The following is a 20,496-nucleotide window of genomic DNA, read 5'->3' as shown; positions in this document are numbered from 1 at the left end:
TTAATTTAAACGAGTTTGTCGACCATTTTAGAACTCTTGCAAATAGTGGGGCTCTTCGTGATAATGAAAACAGTTTTAATTTTGTTAAGAATTTTGATAATTGTAACGAAAGGGTTAGTTCTTATCCTGAACTAGACAGACATATTTCGTCTGAAGAAATTATATCGGCCACCAAACGTTTGGGTAACAATAAGGATAACATCATATATGAGTATTTTAAAGAGAGTGTTCATGTTTTAGGAACTGCATTGGAACAGCTATTTAATTACATACTCATTTACGGCAAATTTCCCAGTAGCTGGTCCACAGGCCTGATTATCCCCCTTTATAAAAGGGGAGACCCTTCAGTTCCAAATAACTATCGGGGTATTACTCTTGTGAGTTGCTTTGCAAAGCTATTCACAAGTATCTTGAACGAGCGTTTACAAAAGTGGGCTCTTAAAAATGATATTTTATCAGATGCACAGTTCGGGTTCAAACAGGGGTACAGTACAGAAGACGAAATTTTCGTTTTACAATCATTGATTGAGAGTCGCTTAGATGATAGGAAAAAACTATTCTGCTTTTTTGTCGATTACTTAAAGGCTAATGATTTAACGGATCGCATGTATCTTTGTTTTAAATTTATTCAGTCTGGTATCGACGGTAAATTATTGGCCGTAATAAGGTCATTATATGACCAAATTAAATTAGGTGTTAAACACTTGAATAGTATCTCAGATTACTTTACATCCAACATAGGCTTATTGCAAGGGAAAACATGTTCACTAACTATGTTTTCTCTGTTCCTAAATGATATTGAAATGCATTTACAAAGTGATATAAATGCCGGCATAGCGATTGACTAGCTATCAATTTATCTTTTGTTACTTGCCGATGATGCAGTATTATTCGGATGAATTACAATCGTCGTTGAATAATTTGAACGAATATTGCAATAAGTGGAATATAACTGTAAATGTTTAAAAGACAAAAAATGTTATCTTTCATAAATGTCGTTTGCCAGCCGAGTATGGTATATTCTTTATTTCCTCCGATATCGAAGATTCGAACAACATAACTATACAATAATCACAAAGCATGTTCAACATAGGAAGAGTGGCATACTTTACAAAATATACAATCATCAATAAACATAAACACACACACACACACAAAGTTCTTAAGATAAAATTTCAGCTGTTGTTATACATGTATTTACAATATCGCATACCAAAGTCGAAAGCGAAAGTTGGTGTAATATTTGTAAACTTATAAACTTTTAAACTTATCAAGTATTCAATTACCACACTATTTCCCTATTATCGATAACTATATTTACTTTACCTTAAACGAAAATTCAAGCTTAAGTTAGGTTATCCATAATATACTGACAATATCATTCTGTAACTTATTACAAAGAAACAGTATAGTCGATTTAAGCGAATATAATATAAACAGGTTAAAACAGATCACATATGAGTTTGAGTAAAACGAAATTGCTAAAAAGGCCATCTTCAGTTACTGTTAATGCAAGACACACTAGATGTCTACTCATTGTCAATACGGGAAGAGTCATAAATTGCATACATTTGAAGTGCCCAATCACTCTGTACAGTTCAACAATAAGCTTATTCCTTTTGGATTCTGTTTTTTCACAAAACCAGAGAGTATGGTTCACATTACTGTCGGTGAACTTGTAACAGATTGCACATTTACTGTCAAATTGCCTCGACATCGCCATACTTAGGATTTTCGTTGACTTGTGGTGCACAGAGAGTGACGGTGAAGTCTTAGAAATGACGATGGGGGTAAGCGGTCTATCAGCTTCAAATAGCTTTAAATCATCGCGACATGTAATTTTATTTGCAATGTCTGAGCGTCTTTGTCTGTTTGTAATTCTAACATTCTGTTTTTGATTGTCCGTTTCCATGCCATCTTTCCGGGGAATTTCACAACTTTCCAGATATGTTTCTAGGGTAGGCATCAAACTGTACTTTTGTAAAAGTCTGTAGATGTCAGGAATCAGCCCTTGCATATTGATGCACCATAAGCAATATCGTGTTAGTCTTTGGATTAACAGTTGGCTTTATAATAATAATCTAATTGAAGTCGTAAAAAAATTCAATTACCTTGGTATGGTACTGTCGAGTAGCGGCGCACAGGCTACAAAAACGTTGTCGGCAAAAGCGCTTCGGGCGATGAACTCATTGTTTAGTAGTACGAAATTGCTAAATATACCAATCAAAATAATGTTTAATTTGTTTGATACATATGTTGCTTCGATCCTTAATTATGGTTGCGAGACTTGGGGATTTACTAAGGCGGAACATATTGAATATTTACATGAATTTTAACGGACACACTACAAAGTCGTTGCCTCGTGGTCACATTACACGGTGCTGTATTTTGTTAGGATCTTTATGCAGCAAGTTGTCCCAAATATGTCATTATATGTATTCGACTTTAGGCAAATACCATGAGAAACTGTAAGATTATTGCAACAATTCAAGGCCTGTAACCGGATAAGCACAAAGCAACTGATACACCCTAACGCTGTTAGAAGATGTCAACAGTAATCTCATTTTTATTGGCTTTATGTAAAAGAGTTTCAATTACAAAATATCTCACCATCAATAAAATGCGTTGTTTTCAACTTATAAGTTGTTACCATGGTATAATATGGAATAATGAAGCACAACACCTAAATTTGTAACCCTAAATTTCAGTGACAGTATTTGGTAAATCAATATTTACAAATGCTAAGATTATTTTAATGACGATATTTTACTTACGTATACATCCACGTATATATTTAAAGTTAAAGAATACGGTTCGTCTTTGAAATCTATGTAACCATACCACATGTAGCTATTGGTATGAAGTACACTGATTTCTGTGGGTTAACTTTATTTTACGAAATATTTTGCGAAATATTCTTTGATTTTGAGTATTTATGTTTCTTTAATCAAAATGATAACAATTACAAATGTATTGTTTAATATTGTATATTTACAGGAAGTGAATTTTCTCAGCGACAAGTAGTATACTTTGTTGATGGTGTGTATCAAACCAAACGGAGCAAATATAACAAAATGAACGGACCCACTGGTATTTGGTCAAAGTTATGTTAACATTTTTGACGATTTTGTTTTCAAATAAGATAACTTCATAGAAGTCTCCATTATTGAAGTTAAATCTATAAAAAAGAAATATTTTAAATAAGTATACTTTATGCGAAATAACGGTTGAACATCACCCTTTAAGTCAACTGACCTTATCGTACCGTTTAAATAGGGATCCCTTAAAGAGGCAGGTATACCGATATTTAAATTTATTGAATTACAATTTTTTAAAGGAAAAAAGCAAATATTATTGCATGTTGTTAAATATTTACTATTTATCCTGTTTACGTTTGTATGCATCGATTCATGTTTTAGAGCTTTATGAGGACTTATCCAAAGGCGTACGGCCATATCATAATAAAGACATGATAAAAATCAGAAGAACACTTTATCATTGTCACATATTGTCACAGTGATCATCATCAAAGGTATAGACTTTACCATTCATGAACAAGGGTGTATTATCAGATTAAAAACCTTGCCCACAGGTCAAATCTTCTATTTGCACATATCACATTAATCAGGCAGCAAAGAGGGAATTTCAAAATATCATGACTTGGCGCATATACAAAATGACTTTACAGCCAAAATTGTTTTACATTAATACTGAACATAAATTAATTTATACATTTAAAAACCTGAAAAATAATTGCTTACTTAAACTCTGCGCTCACTTTGTTTCAACTGCAGTAAATTAAAATTACGAGAACAACGGCGTTAATAATTCATGTATACTAGTGTGAGAGACGTGTGTGAAGTTAGCCTATTTAGCCTATTAAGCCTATTTAGTACATAGGTTGAAACCTACATCATATTTTGCCTATTTAGTTTATTTAGCCTATTTAACAGCATTTTCAGCCTATTTAGCCTATTTAGTATATAGGTTGAAACATACATCCTAGTTAGCCTATTTAGCCTATTTAACAGCCTTTTCAGCCTATTTAGCCTGTTTAGCATATTTAGTACAAAGGTTGACACATACATCCTATTTAGCCTATTTAAAAGCATTTTCAGCCTATTTAGCCAATTAAGTACATAGTTAACAGCATTTTCAGCCTATTTAGCCTATTTAGCCTATTTAGTACATAGGTTGAAACATGCATCCTATTTAGCCGATTTAGCCTTTTTAATAGCCTATTTAGCCTATTTAGTATATAGGTTGAAACATACATCCTATTTTGCCTATTTAGCCTATTTAGCCTAATTAACAGCATTTTCAGCCTATTTAGCCTATTTAGTATATAGGTTGAAACATACATCCTATTTAGCCTATTTAACAGCCTTTTCAGCCTATTTAGCCTATTAAGCCTATTTAGTACATAGGTTGAAACATACATCATATTTAGCCTATTTAGCTTATTTAACAGCATTTTCAGCCTATTTAGCATATTTAGCCTATTTAGTATATAGGTTGAAACATACATCCTATTTAGCATATTTAGCCTATTTAACAGCATTTTCAGCCTATTTAGCCTATTTAGCCTATTTAGTACATAGGTTGAAACATACATCCTATTTAGCATATTTAGCTTATTTAACAGCATTTTCAGCCTATTGAGCCTTTTAAGTACATAGTTAACAGCATTTGAAGCCTATTAAGCCTATTTAGCTTATTTAGTACATACCTGTAGGTTGAAACATGCATCCTATTTAGCCGATTTAGCCTATTTAACAGCCTATTAGGCCTATTTAGTATATAGGTTGAAACATACATCCAATTTTGCCTATTTAGCCTTTTGAGCCTATTTAACAGCATTTTCAGCCTATTTAGCCTATTTAGCCTATTTAGTATATAGGTTGAAACATAATCCTATTTAGCCTATTTAGCCAATTTAACAGCCTTTTCAGCCTATTTAGCCTATTAAGCCTGTTTAATATATAGGTTGAAACATATATCCTATTTATCCTATTTAGCTAGCGGGTATGCCCCTTTAAGTGCCCCTTTTGGACGAACAAGAGTTATCAACCGGAAGAAACCTAGTGCACGCTGACCAGCCGTCGATTGCCTGTCGGGCTGACCTAGGTTTGGCCGGGAGTTTTAATTAGGATCGGAGCCAGATGCAACCTATTTAGCCTATTACGCGCCATTTTTGCCTGTGAGTGGGTATGCCCCTTTAAAGGCCCCTTTCGGACGAACACAAGATATCCCCCGGAAGAGACCTAGTGCACGCTGACCAGCCGTCGACTGCCTATCGGGCTGAACTAGTTTCGGCCGGGAGTTCTAATTACGGTCGGCCCCGTTCATGCAGCATATTTAGCCTTTTTCTCGTATGCGTCATTTCCCAGTGAGCGGGTATGCACCTTTAAGGGCTCCTTTCGGACGAACAAGAGTTATCCCCCGGAAGAGACCTGGTGCACGCTGACCAGCCGTCGACTGCCTGTCGGGCTGACCTAGTTTCGGCCGGGAGTTTTAATTAGGATCGGAGCCAGGTGCAACCTATTGAGCCTATTACGCGCCATTTTTGCCTGTGAGTGGGTATGCCCCTTTAAGGACCACTTTCGGACGAACAAGAGTTATCCCCCGGAAGAGACCTAGTGCACGCTGACCAGCCGTCGACTGCCTATCGGGCTGAACTAGTTTCGGCCGGGAGTAATTAATTACGGTCGGGCCCGTGCATGCAGCCTATTTAGCCTATTTCTCGTATGCGTCATTTCCCAGTGAGCGGGTATGCCCCTTTAAGGGCCCCTTTCAGACGAACAAGAGTTATCCCCCGGAAGAGACCTAGTGCACGCTGACCAGCCGTCGACTGCCTGTCGGGCTGACCTAGTTTCGGCCGGGAGTTTTAATTAGGATCGGAGCCAGGAGCAACCTATTTAGCCTATTACGCGCCATTTTTGCCTGTGAGTGGGTAGGCCCCTTTAAGGACTCCTTTCGGACAAACAAGAGTTATCCCCCGGAAGAGACCTAGTGCACGCTGACCAGCCGTCGACTGTCTATCGGGCTGAACTAGTTTCGGCCGGGAGTTTTAATTACGTGCATGCAGCCTATTTAGCCTATTTCACGTATGCGTCATTTCCCAGTGAGCGGGTATGCCCCTTTAAGGGCCCCTTTCGGACGAACAAGAGTTATCACCCGGAAGAGACCTAGTGCACGCTGACCAGCCGTCGACTGCCTGTCGGGCTGACCTAGTTTCGGCCGGGAGTTTTAATTAGGATCGGAGCCAGGTGCAACCTATTTAGTCTATTACGCGCCATTTTTGCCTGTGAGTGGGTATGCCCCTTTAAGGGCCCCTTTCGGACGAACAAGAGTTATCCCCCGGAGGAGACCTAGTGCACGCTGACCAGCCGTCGACTACCTATCGGGCTGACCTAGTTTCGGCCGGGAGTTTTAATTAGGATCGGAGCCAGGTGCAACCTATTTTGCCTATTACGCGCCATTTTTGCCAGTGAGTGGGTATGCCCCTTTAAGGGCCCCTTTCGGACGAACACAAGTTATCCATCAGAAGAGACCTAGTGCACGCTGACCAGCCGTCGACTGCCTATCAGGCTGAACTAGTTTCGACCGGGAGTTTTAATTACGGTCGGCCCCGTGCATGCAGCCTATTTAGCCTATTTCTCGTATGCGTCATTTCCTAGTTAGCGGGTATGCCCCTTTAAGGGCCCCTTTCGGACGAACAAGAGTTATCCCAGGGAAGAGACCTAGTGCACGCTGACCAACCGTCGACTGCCTGTCGGGCTGACCTAGTTTTGGCCGGGAGTTTTAATTAGGATCGGAGCCAGGTGCAACCTATTTAGCCTATTACGCGACATTTTTGCCTGTGAGTGGGTATGCCCATTTTAAGGGCCCCTTTCGGACGAACAAGAGTTATCCCCCGGAAAAGACCTAATGCACGCTGACCAGCCGTCGACTGCCTATCGGGCTAAACTAGTATCGGCCGGGAGTTTTAATTACGGTCGGCCCCGTGCATGCAGCCTATTTAACCTATTTCTCGTATGCGTCATTTCCCAGTGAGCGGGTATGCCCCTGTAAGGGCCCCTTTTGTACGAACAAGAGTTATCAACCGGAAGAGACCTAGTGAACGCTGACCAGCCGTCGACTGCCTGTCGGGCTGACCTAGTTTTGGCCGGGAGTTTTAATTAGGATCGGAGACAGGTGCAACCTATTTAGCCTATTACGCGCCATTTTTGCCTGTGAGTTGGTATGCCCCTTTAAGGGCTCCTTTCGGACGAACAAGAGTTATCCTCCGGAAGAGACCTAGTGCTCGCTGACCAGCCGTCGACTGCCTATCGGGCTAAATTAGTTTCGGCCGGGAGTTTTAATTACGGTCGGCCCCGTGCATGCAGCCTATTTAGCATATTTCTCGTATGCGTCATTTCCCAATGAGCGGGTATGCCCCTTTAAGGGCCCCTTTCGGACGAACAAGAGTTATCCCCCGGAAGAGACCTAGTGCACGCCGACCAGCCGTTGACTGCCTGTCGGGCTGACCTAGTTTCGGCCGGGAGGTTTAATTAGGATCGGAGCCAGGTGCAACCTTTTTGCCTGTGAGTGGGCATGCCCCTTTTAGGGCCCCTTACGGACGAACAAGAGTTTTCCCCCGGAAGAGACCTAGTGCACGCTGACCAGCCGTCGACTGCCTATCGGGCTGAACTAGTTTCGGTCGGGAGTTTTAATTACGGTCGGCCCCGTGCATGCAGCCTATTTAGCCTATTTCTCGTATGCGTCATTTCCCAATATGCTTCTGGACACAAAAGTGTTATATTTGACACTAAAAAAGATGATGTACAATGCCTTTTGGCGTGCATCATCCTCTTATCCATATATATATATATATATATATATATATATATATATATATATATATATATATATATATATATATATATTCACACATATGGCCAGTTACGGGGTCTCTGATTTAGAAATAGGTTATGGGGTTCCCACTTTAAATACATGTATCTCCATACCCTTTTTTATCCGATATAAACACGAATTAAGGTATATAGGGGTACCTACTATTATTATTGTATATAAATACGTCATTTATTTAACGTCTTATACAAGGAAATATATAGCGAACTTATTTGCGAGGTATATACAATTTCAATTTCAGACCTGATTGTGGTTTTCGATTTAAGACCTTATTGTGAGATTTGATTGCATTACCTCCCCTACACCCCCCTCATAGTAATTAAAGGAGCCTAGAATGCGGGGTTGTATATAGACCCCGTTTTTTATATTGACCTCGTAAGTACAGTCTGAAAACTACCGAGACCGCGTAACTGGCACTATATATTGGTATATATATATATATATATATATATATATATATATATATATATATATATATATATATATATATATATACTCAAACCAAGTTTAAGTGATATATCCGAAAGCACTTCCAAGATATAACCCCCGACGGATGGAAAGACGGATGGAAGGATGGATGGACAACGCCAAAACTATTTCCCTCCGAGGATGGCGGGTGATAAAAACATTCTGACAATCGTGAAATTTCTGACAATGGAGGAGCCAGTAGGGGACCATATTGCTTGGCAATCTCTTGTTTTTTTGTGTTGTTTTTATCCCCACGCTGCACTATTTGGAACTTTGATCTGACCTCTGGGTCAAAAGTGAAGGGTGTTGGTGTGGGGCCGGGTCAGAGATTTTCACTCATTTTTTATGTTATTTTACATTAACTTCTTCATTTCTACACCGATTTACTTCAAATTGATTCTGAACATCTCTTATGACAATACAGTCAATATAAACTATGCATGGCTGCATAACCAACCCTGGGGCGCCCCCCCCCCCCCCCACACACATAGGCCACTCACAATTGCCTTTTACTCTAACTTCTCATTTCTACACCGATTTACTTCAAATTGATACTGAACATCTTTTTTGGCAATACGGTCAATTGAAACAATGCATGGCTCTATTATCAACACTGGGGCGTTCCCGCCCACATAGACCACGCTTACCCAAAATTGCCTTTTACCACAGCTTCTTCATTTCTACACCGATTAACTTCAACTTTATACTGAACATCTCTTATGACACTACAGTCAATCTCAAGTATGCATGGCCCCATTACCAACCCTGGGGCGCCCCCCTGGGTCAAACATGCGGCGTGGGGATACGCGTCGGCCTCTGCCCCGCCATTTCTAGTAACTTTTATACCTATGTTGGCAGCGGTTATCGTGCTATTAAAGGGATCTTTTCACGTTTTGGTAAATTTACAAAATTGAAAAAAGTTGTTTCAGATTCGCAAATTTTCGCTTTAGTTATGATATTTGTGAGGAAACAGTATTACTGAACATTTACCATGGTCTAATATAGCCATAATATGCATCGTTTGACGATTTAAAAACTTAAAACTTATGAAGCGTTGCAACGCGAAACGATTGAATAGTTTAGAGAGTTCTGTCGTTGTCGTTCAATTTAGTGAAACTACGAAGATTACTTACATAAGGTATAAAATAATATAATTAAGTATGCCTGGCAGAATAGCCCAGAGGGCTGATGCGTTTTTACTTTAGGTTACTCCAGAACTTCAGGGGTCACTGGTTCGAAACCAGTTGCGGGCTACTTTTTTTTCTTTTTTGTTATTTTATTCTTGATTTTTTACTGGAGCTTTGAAGATCCAATGTTTACATTTATCAATTTAAAGCATTAAATGACTTATTTCAAAACATGCCAAAATCTGTGAAAAGGCCCCTTTAACCTTAGATTAAATGTATATTAATGAAAATTACATAAAAATATAGCAATTTTAAGTGTTGAATGGTTTGTGAAACTATCTTCTTATGTTTCCCCTTTTGGCCCAAACGATGCGAATTCCCCCCTGTTAGGGCCCAGCCCCAATCTCCTAAAGTGTAGCAAGGGCCCTGCCAATGTATTAATGACTTATATCATGTGCTTGTAAACTACCATGCCGTATAGCATACATTAATAGAATAAATTCCATAATAACACTTGTCAGAATGTTTTCTCCGCATGTTTGTAACGGGGTCAATGATGGTTGAAACAACGAAAGGTCACTTGCTCAAATTAAATAAAAAAAATAGACCTCTTCAGAGGCAACATTTATTTTTCACTTTTCATGAATCTTGGTGAGAACCATTGTCCCAATGATATCTCCAATTACTTGGATATTATCTAATGTGGGATAAAAAACTAAGTCACAAGGTCAAATTTTAAGAAGCTTCTGAACACTTTAGAGATCAGATAGCATTTAGTTCCCAATCTTCATTACATTTGGTCAGAACATAAATATAAATCATATAAATTTTCCTCAAGTTGAAAAATGGGTCTAAATTGGTTAAAATATAAATAAATAAAGATGTCAAATAAAGGAAAATAGTGGAACACTATAGAGACCACATTATAGCCAGATGGTCATAAGTTTTTTTATTACCAGCGAATGCTTAATCGGCCAATATGGAAACTGGGTCTTGTGGGTTAAAAAAATCGTAGCTGGGTGAAGTCAATTAAAAAACGTGTGAAAGCTTTAGAGGGCACATTTATTCATACATAATGAAACTTGGTCAGAACATAACATTTTGTCTAATTGGTGTCTCTATATGCATGTAGGTTGCATACATAAGGTAAGTTTGTCAAGCTCTTGCAGGTTTTTTTTCAGGCATATTTAAGGGTCCGTAAGGTAGACCCATTCCCAATTTGGCGAAGTAAAATGTTTGTGAAAAAATAGAAATTAATTTTAATGCCCCCCTTCGAAGAAGAGGGGGTATATTGTTTTGCTTATGTCGGTCGGTCGGTCCGTCGGTCGGCCCGTCCACCAGATGGTTCCGGATGATAACTCAAGAACGCTTTTATAAGCATAGGATTATGACACTTCATAGGTAGATTGATCATGACTGGCAGATGACCCCTATTGATTTTGAGGTCACTAGGTCAAAGGTCAACGTCACGGTGACCCGAAATAGTAAAATGGTTTCCGGATGATAACTCAAGAACGCTTTCGCCTAGCATCATGGAACTTGATAGGTACTTTGATCATGACTTGCCGATGACCCCTATTGATTTTACTGTCACTAGGTCAAAGGTCAAGGTCATGGTGAACCGAAACAGTAAAATGGTTTCCAAATGATAACTCAAGAACGCTTATGCCTAGAATCACGAAACTTCTTAGGTAAATTGATCATGACTAGCAGGTGCCCTCTATCGATTTTCATGTCACTATGGTCAAAGGTCAAGGTCACGGTGGCCAGAAACAGTTAAATGGTTTCCAGATGATAACTCAAGAATGCTTAAGCCTAGGATCATGAAACTTCATAGGTACATTGATCATGACTGAAGATGACCCCTATTGATTTTCATGTTACTAGGTCAAAGGTCAAGTTCACGGTGACTCAACTTAGAAAAATGGTTTGCGGAATAAAACTCAAGAATGCTTACGCCTAGGATCATGAAACTTCATAGGTACATTGATCATGACTCGCAGATGACCCCTATTGATTTTCAGGTCACTAGGTCAAAGGTCAAGGTCATGGTGAATCGAAACAGTTAAATGGTTTCCGGATGATTACTCAAGAACGCTTATGCCTAGAATCACGAAACTTCATAGGTACATTAATCATGACTCGCAGATGACCTCTATCGATTTTCCTGTCACTAGGTCAAAGGTCAAGGTCACGGTGACCCGCAACAGTAAATGGTTTCCAGATGATAACTCAAGAACGCTTAAGCCTAGGATCATGAAACTTCATAGGTACATTGATCATGACTGCAGATGACCCCTATTGATTTTCATGTTACTAGGTGAAAGGTCAAGTTCACGGTGACTCAACTTAGAAAATGGTTTGCGGATTATAACTCAAGAAAGCTTACGCCTAGGATCATGAAACTTCAAAGGTACATTAATCATGACTCGCAGAAGACCCCTATTATTTTTCAGGTCACTAGGTCAAAGGTCAACGTCACTGTGACTCGGACACAGTTAAATGGTTTCCGGATGATAACTCAAGAAAGCTTACGCCTAGGATCATGAAACATAATAGGTACATTGATCATGACTCGCAGATGTCCTGTATTGATTTTCAGGTCACTAGGTCAAATGTCAAGGCCACAGTGACAAAAAACGTATTCACACAATGGCTGTCACTACAACTGACAGCCCATATGGGGGCATGCATGTTTTACAAACAGCCCTTGTTTCTAATTGTTTTTTAGAAAGAAGTGCGTATTTATTAGAACATATGTATATCTCAATTTTATTTAACAGTATATAGCTATGATTTCTGAGATTTTTTTCTTGTAATTGGAATCACTATAACGAGTTATATTAAACAAAATTTCCCCAAATCAATGGTCTGTTTGCTCAAAGAAAATCCCAATCCTTAAGTGTTTTTTTTCCAAACGGAAAAAGCATGCTGTAATCTACAGACCACATTTATTGCTAAATGAAGATTGGTGAGAGAATTTGTACCAATGATATATTTAGAATACAAAAACAGGATAATGTGGGACAAAATTGCTTCACTAAGTCATATTAAAGGATATACTTATATGCCAGTGTAGAATTCACATTTGTGTGCACAATATTCTCTGTATGAATAGAAATGATAATAAAATCAGTTTATCACTCCAGTAAACACATTTTTGAAACACTCCTAAAATGAATGTGGTTTGCTTAAAATCATTCCTTCCAATTTTCGGGGGATATTTTCCCGTACAAGTCGGTTCTGAAATCCTGTGACCACCTACTTTTCAGAACCCTTTATTTCCTTGGGGTGTCAAGTGAGCGCCTTTTGGCTTATTAACCTGTTGAAATACTTAGTTCTTCTGATGGTATTTAGGAGAAATACTGTTTTCATTTACAAGATGGTGCGTCCACAAAAGTATGTGTCTTTTGAAGGCCAAGAAGACTTCCTTAAAAAGTACCTTCATCTGAAACTACTGAAAGCAGATGTTAAAGAACCAAATTCAGTTCCTGGTGTTATATGTCTGCATATTTTCAAAATGATCAATCTTAAGCTAAGAAGATCAATTTATGAGAAGATCATATCATTGAAAAAGGTATCACCTGAAATGGAGCCTCAACCAACAACCAATGAAACATTAGTTGAAAGTATGTTTGACATGGGCAATACATACATGAATACTGAAATGGAAAATCCTAAAAAGGTATCATCTGAAATGAAGCCTCAACCAACAACCAATGAAACAGTTGACAGTATAAGTGACATGGACAGTACAGAAATGAATCCTGAAATGGAAAATCCTAAAAAGGTATAATCTGGAATGGAGCCTCAACCAACAACCAATGAAACATTAATTGAAGGTATGTTTGACATGGGCAGTACATAAATGAATCCTGAAATGCAAAATCCTAAAAAGTATCATCTGAAATGGAGCCTCAACCAACAACCAATGAAACATTAGTTGAAAGTATGTTTGACATGGGCAGTACAGAAATTAATACTGAAATGAAAAATCATAAAATGGCAGACACCCCGCCAAAAATACAGAACATTCTGATGAAAGTACGATGGAATTGAAAAAGACAAATGAAAGTGACATTCTTGATGACAGTATGTTGAGCAAACAGTCAGAAGTGAAGGACCAATTTCTTCAAGAGTTCACTGTTATTTTAGAATATATGGAATGGAAGAAGATCCGGCCTTTAAAAGGAACACATACTTTAGAGAAAGAATCAGGTTGGCCATCACTTCTGGCTGAGAAATTCAACCAGACGATACCAGGATGCGTCCTCTCCTTCAAGAACCATACTGTATACAATGGTTCCAGAGGTGGGTACTTTATGGCAAACGCACATTGCAAGCATGAGGATTGCGGGGCCTTTGTTTTTTCAATGAGGAAGAAGCCTCCAAAACACACGAGTGCACAGATCCTTGTAAGTGTTACCCACCCATATAAAAGACACTCGCGCATGGCAATTAAAAAGGGCGACTTCAAGGACAGCAGCGTAAAGAGACACAAAAAAAGCTGAGAATGTCGAATTCTTCAAAATTGTACTATGAACAACTAGGGAGCATGGACCTCAAACAATTTTCAAGTGGGAATTACACACAACCCCAATCAAAAGAAGTCCTTAGAAAGGCTAAGAGTGAGTGGAACTTGGCTGAGGTTGAACACAAGGATCCTTTCACAGAACTATGTATTGTGGCATCAACCCTGGTAGACTCTCTTCCTGGAAAAAGCAATAGCCTCTGAGGTTATGTGCAGACCATCTCATACCAGCCATTCTCTACAACACTGTTTCCCTACGAGTCATTGATGGCAGCAAAGAACAACATACATAATGCAGATGGAACCTTTTACTTTGATGCCACTGGGGGTGTAGCTTTTTTAGCTGGAAAAAGTCGCCGCAAATTGCTTTATTATGCTCTGGTGCAAAAAGGACTGAACAACTATGTGGTGCCTGTGCTACAGTTTCTCCTGGAAAATCAAACCACAGTGGCCATAGTCAATCCACTGCTGCTGTTTTTCACTGCATTGAAAAAGTGCACAAAACACTGTTCACCTAAACGTGTGGAAATGGATTTCAGTTGGGCAATTATCCACAGTGTTCTACAAGTTTTGAACTGCACTACCATTCATGTGTACATCAAATATTGTTACATGCTGATAACAGCTAAGATTCCTGCTGACACAGACACAATTGTGATACATATATGTTCAGCCCACATGGTTAAAACTTGCAGGGACTACTTGAGGGACAAAGTTCCCAATAAAGTCATCAGACAAAATGCAATCAAGGCATTCAGTCTCCTGCAGAATTGTACACAACTGACTAAAATGGAAGATGTGTGGCGGATGATTGTGGTGGTGTTTTCTTCCCGCTACAAGGCAAAGCGAGTAGAGGAGTCCATTAAGAGGTTCCAGGAGATGCCTGAACTGGTGGAAGATGTATCTCCCAATGAAGATCATGGTAAGAAAACATTTTGTATAATGGATCTACGGTGAAAATGGTCGCATGAATATTTCATATACATTTATAACCTTCTTTCCTATTGTTTCATCCATTCTTATAGATTCATCCACCTCCTTATTTTGATAATTATGACATATTTCTGATAAAACTTAAGTTAGTTATGCTTATTCAAAAGAATTGACATTATATTCTTATAGACTAATCATCACAAAAATACTGTTTAAAAGTGAATATTTTCAGAATTATTGGTATTTACACAGCAAGTGTAGCTGATTTTACTTAAATTTTACTTAAATTTAATTTTTCCATATTTTTTTTTTAATTTGTATATATAAATTTCAAAACATTCAAATAAACTCATAATAAGCCTTTTGAGGACACATATAAAGTATGTGATTTCTTGTTGTATATTTTTTATCAACGAAAACTATTGAGTGATTTTAATATATGTGCTTATAAAAACACATTATTTAATGCTTTGGAATATGAGAATAATCAGTGAAAAAAACAACATCAATTAAACCTTTGTTTTCGTTTCCTTAATAGAAACATTTTTTCCCCAGATCAAATGATCAGGGGTATATTGTTTTGGGCCGGTCTGTCATTGTATGTGTGTCTCTGTGTGTTTGTGTGTCTGTCCAAAAACTTAATCTTTGTCATAACTTTTGCAATATTGAAGATAGTTACTTACTTGATATTTGACATGCATGTGCATCACAATTCGGAGCTGCGCACAATTTGAGTGGTGGAAGGTCAAGGTAAAGGTCATCCTTCAAGGTCAAAGGTAAAATAAATTGCTTCAAAGCGGCGCAGTAGAGGGCATCTCTTGTTTAACTTGATTTCATTGTCATGATATAGGCTGATAATATTTTTTAAAAGATATATCTTGCTAGTATTGGTTATTGTTCTGGTTAAAACAGAAACACCTATTGTGTTTTTTTTTGGCTTATGACATTTTAAAGTTTTAAAGCATACACTTTTACTTGATTTTAACACTTATTTTATTTGATGAAGAAAACATTTATGGATATATAATGTTGAATGGATGAAGAATATTAAGTCTTAAGAGGAAACAACATAATGAAGTCACTTACAAATTGTAAATTGACTGTTCATGTACAACATCCAATAAATGGTTTAATCCTTTTAAATGAATAATAATTGTGTATACAGTTTGAAACTCGGTTGGTTCTTATTTCCGATTGACTCAAACTCTCCTCAATGTACTGATTTTTATTGCTTTATATTCCTATTAATTTCTGTGGAGTTTCAGAGGGTTGAATAATTGAAAGATGTAATTTTTCTACAGTATTCAGAGGATCCGCTTGCCCTGGTTGTTATTTCTGAGATTAGCGTTATTTCGTAGAAAAATTGGGGAGGGGGTACGACCAATGGTGTGAAAGCATTTCATAAGCAGCCAGAAATATCCTGGGCCTGCAAAACCTCTCCGCATATTAAACTGGTAAATTCTGCCAAAGCATTTTTGAAACAAGTGATTTCATTGGCTGTCGTTTCTCAATCTCTCAAGTAAAATGGATCTTTTAAAATATGTTTGGTATTTCTTTGTTGATTTTTGTGCTAATGGCGTTTTGTGACGGTCGTGTCTATTTTGGATCAGAAATAAATTGGCACAATAGATACGAAATCTATATGTTTGCAGCATCGTTTACGACAATGTTGTTTTTGTTTAATAAATTATTTGAAAAGAGAATCGCTGTTGATAAAGAACAAATTTGGATAAAAGGGTGTCAAAATATCAATAAAACTGTTGATATGCACAATGGCTACCAGTAAAATTTGTCTTTTCAACCGAAGTACCGCTCATCAAAACAAAATTGTATCCATTCTAGACGATTTCAAGAGTCAAGTCAGCTGTATTGATACTTACCAAAATTGGATCAATTCTAGATGATTTCAATAGTTAACCAGCTCTATTGATACTTACCGAAAATGTAATTTAAATTTATATATATAGAGTATAGCCAGCTCTATTGATACTTACCGAATTTGGATCCATTCTAGACGATTTCAAGAGTATAGCCAGCTGTATTGATACTTACAAAAATGGGATCCATTCTAGACAATTTCAAGAGTCTAGCAAACTCTATTGATACTTACCAAAATTGGATCCATTCTAGACGATTTCAAGAGTCTTGCCAGCTCTATTGATACTTACCAAAAATGGGATCCATTCTAGAAGATTTCAATAGTCTAGCCAGCTCTCTTGATGCTTACCAAAATTGGATCAATTCTAGACGATTTCAATAGTTAACCAGCTCTATTGATACTTACCGAAAATGTATCTATTCTGCACAATTTCAAGAGTCTAGCCAGCTCTATTGATACCGAAATTGGATCCATTCTAGACAATTTCAAGATTCTAGCCAGCTCTCTTGATGCTTACCAAAATTGGATCAATTCTAGACGATTTCAATAGTTAACCAGCTCTATTGATACTTACCAAAAATGTATCTATTCTGCACAATTTCAAGAGTCTAGCCAGCTCTATTGATACTTACCAAAATTGTATCTATTGTAGACGATTTCAAGAGTCTAGCCAGCTCTATTGATACTTACCGAAATTGTATCCATTCTAGACGATTTCAAGAGTTAGCCAGCTCTATCGATACTTATCAAAATTGTATCCATCGTAGACGATTTCATGAGTATAGCCAGCTGTATTGATACTTACCAAAATTGGATCAATTCTAGATGATTTCAAGAGTATAGCCAGCTGTATTGATACTTACCAAAATGGGATCCATTCTAGACAATTTCAAGAGTATAGCCAGCTCTATTGATACTTACCAAAATTGGATCCATTCTAGACGATTTCAAGAGTCTAGCCAGCTCTATTGATACTTACCAAAATTGGATCCATTCTAGACGATTTCAAGAGTATAGCCAGCTCTCTTGATGCTTACCAAAATTGGATCAATTCTAGACGATTTCAATATATAACCAGCTCTATTGATACAAACCGAAAATGTATCTATTCTGCACAATTTCAAGAGTCTAGCCAGTTCTATTGATACTTACCAAAATTGGATCCATTCTAGACAATTTCAAGAGTATAGCCAGCTGTATTGATACTTACCAAAATGGGATCCATTCTAGACAATTTCAAGGGTCTAGCCAGCTCTATTGATACTTACCAAAATTAGATCCATTCTAGACGATTTCAAGAGTCTAGCCAGCTCTATTGATACTTACCAAAATTGGATCCATTCTAGACGATTTCAAGAGTCTAGCCAGCTCTCTTGATGCTTACCAAAATTGGATCAATTCTAGACGATTTCAATAGTTAACCAGCTCTTTTGATACTTATCGAAAATGTATCTATTCTGCACAATTTGAAGAGTCTAGCCAGCTCTATTGATACTTACCAAAATTGGATCCATTCTAGACGATTTCAAGAGTATAGCCAGCTGTATTGATACTTACCAAAATGGGATCCATTCTAGACAATTTCAACAATCTATCTAAACAAGAGCATAATCGCCTTGACCGTAGCATCAGTTCGAAGCGTTATGACGGCGAGCTACTTTCGTACAAAGTCATTCCTTATTTACTTTCATTTTTAAGGTTCATGGGGGGGATTAAATTCATTAAAAATTCGCTTAGGTTTTTCTTCATTCAATGTGGTACAATATGGTCAAACTATATATCATTTTAAAGCTAAAGACGGATAGAATAACATAAACACATTTTTGACATTCAATATTTGTGTGCTTTATTCATATTTTGGTTTAAAACCAATACATTTTTACACTAATTTACAAAATCTCAATCTAAAGTTAGGAAGGATATGCACTACCTTAAGTTGAATAAATACAAAGCTATATACATATACAAGGTCAAGTTAGCAACATTTCACAGAAAATTATTGTCATAAAACAACAAATGAGTTTTTATTCAACTGCCTATTTTGGATAAATTTCCTAAACAAAGTTCTAAAAATAACTTAAACGTAACTACTTTTTAAAAATCCAGGTATGGTGGATAGTAAGAGTCACAATTCTTCTTCAAAGGTTTAACAATTTTGTTATTTACCTCTCAACCAAATTGCAAATTTAAACCATCTAAAATTGAAATAGATTGCAGACGACATATAAAATTGTAAAGAATTATAAAGAAATTGGCAAACCGATTGATTTTATATTTCGATTACTTCTACCCATTTTGAAAGCGTGGCCATCGCTGTGCTCCGTAGGAAAACGTGCAAAACAAATCGGTCGAAACCACGTGCAGTAGTGAGAAAACCGGGTATGTGTATACACATACCTGAGAAAACACAAACATATTTTGACAGTTGGTTCGCAACTAGTAAAACAACTATTAACATTAATCAGCAAGAGATCGCACTCAATAACAGAAATGACCACGTAGAGATATCATCACTTACCCTATTTCAAATATTTTTCAGCTGAAAATTGTCACCCACACGTCTTTTTTAGTTTATTTGTATTGGTTTTTCTGGAGCCGAAGTGCATCTCACAGAATATCCATCTAACTTCCGTTGTTTTCACTTTCGTTATTAAAAACTTTGTTTAAAAGAATTATTTCTCCTTTTAGATTGTTAAAGCGATGTGTTATTATATATTATCAATAGAATAGTATACCGTGATGAATTTAACGGAGTTACGTATCGATCTTTCTGTCAGTCTGTAAGCGTACTATTTTATGCGCAATAATATAAGTATGGTGATTCGACAACAATTGTAAACATTGGTGAAATGCTTCTAACATAGTTATTCTTTTGAGTGTTTATGAGGTCTGATCGTGCAGTTTGCAAACATCAACGGAAAGATTACAATCCAATGCATTTGTCATCGTCAACCGTTCGGAATGTCAATTAGGCGATGAGTTAGTTTTTAGCATGTTTCTTTCTATGTTATGAATTTACAAATGGCTGCCCCCATGGTGATGAAATGACATGTGTTCGAGTTTTGATATTTCTAGATATGTAAACTTTTTTTACTATTTAAGCGTAACTTGCCCTCGTCAATGTCGATATTATTCACTAGTTATATAATTTTCCGCCGAAATACGTGGAATAAACATGATTCAGATTTTTGAAAATAATGTATATTTTAGTGTTAAAATCGCTTTGTATTTTGATTGATTTTGTGGATGGTATGATACGTTGATGTACAAAATTGGTAGCAGTTTGAAGGAAAAACATCCTTTAAAGCATATATGTATACATTTTCAATGTGGCACTCTTCCTTTAGTCAAATTTGAGTTCAATGCTTGGGGTCCCACATTTTTCAAAATGAAGCCTCTACATGAACCTTAAACCCATTTTTTTTTTATCGTATACAGAATTTTATTTTCCTAAGCAAGATGTAGTTTTAAAACTGAACTCGTTATACAAACGTTACAAATCTGTATAAAGTACGACCATGTTTACCGTAAATATAGATTCTCAAACGGTATGATATTTGCAAAAGTTAAAGTTATAACTCGCCGGGCTGCCCAAATTAGAAGTAAAACTTCATATATATGTATACATCTGAAAACTACCAAAT

This window comes from Dreissena polymorpha, chromosome 3, assembly GCF_020536995.1.
Source record: "Dreissena polymorpha isolate Duluth1 chromosome 3, UMN_Dpol_1.0, whole genome shotgun sequence".
In the NCBI taxonomy this organism is placed as follows: Eukaryota; Metazoa; Mollusca; class Bivalvia; order Myida; family Dreissenidae; genus Dreissena; species Dreissena polymorpha.
This window is presented reverse-complemented; position numbering follows the sequence as displayed.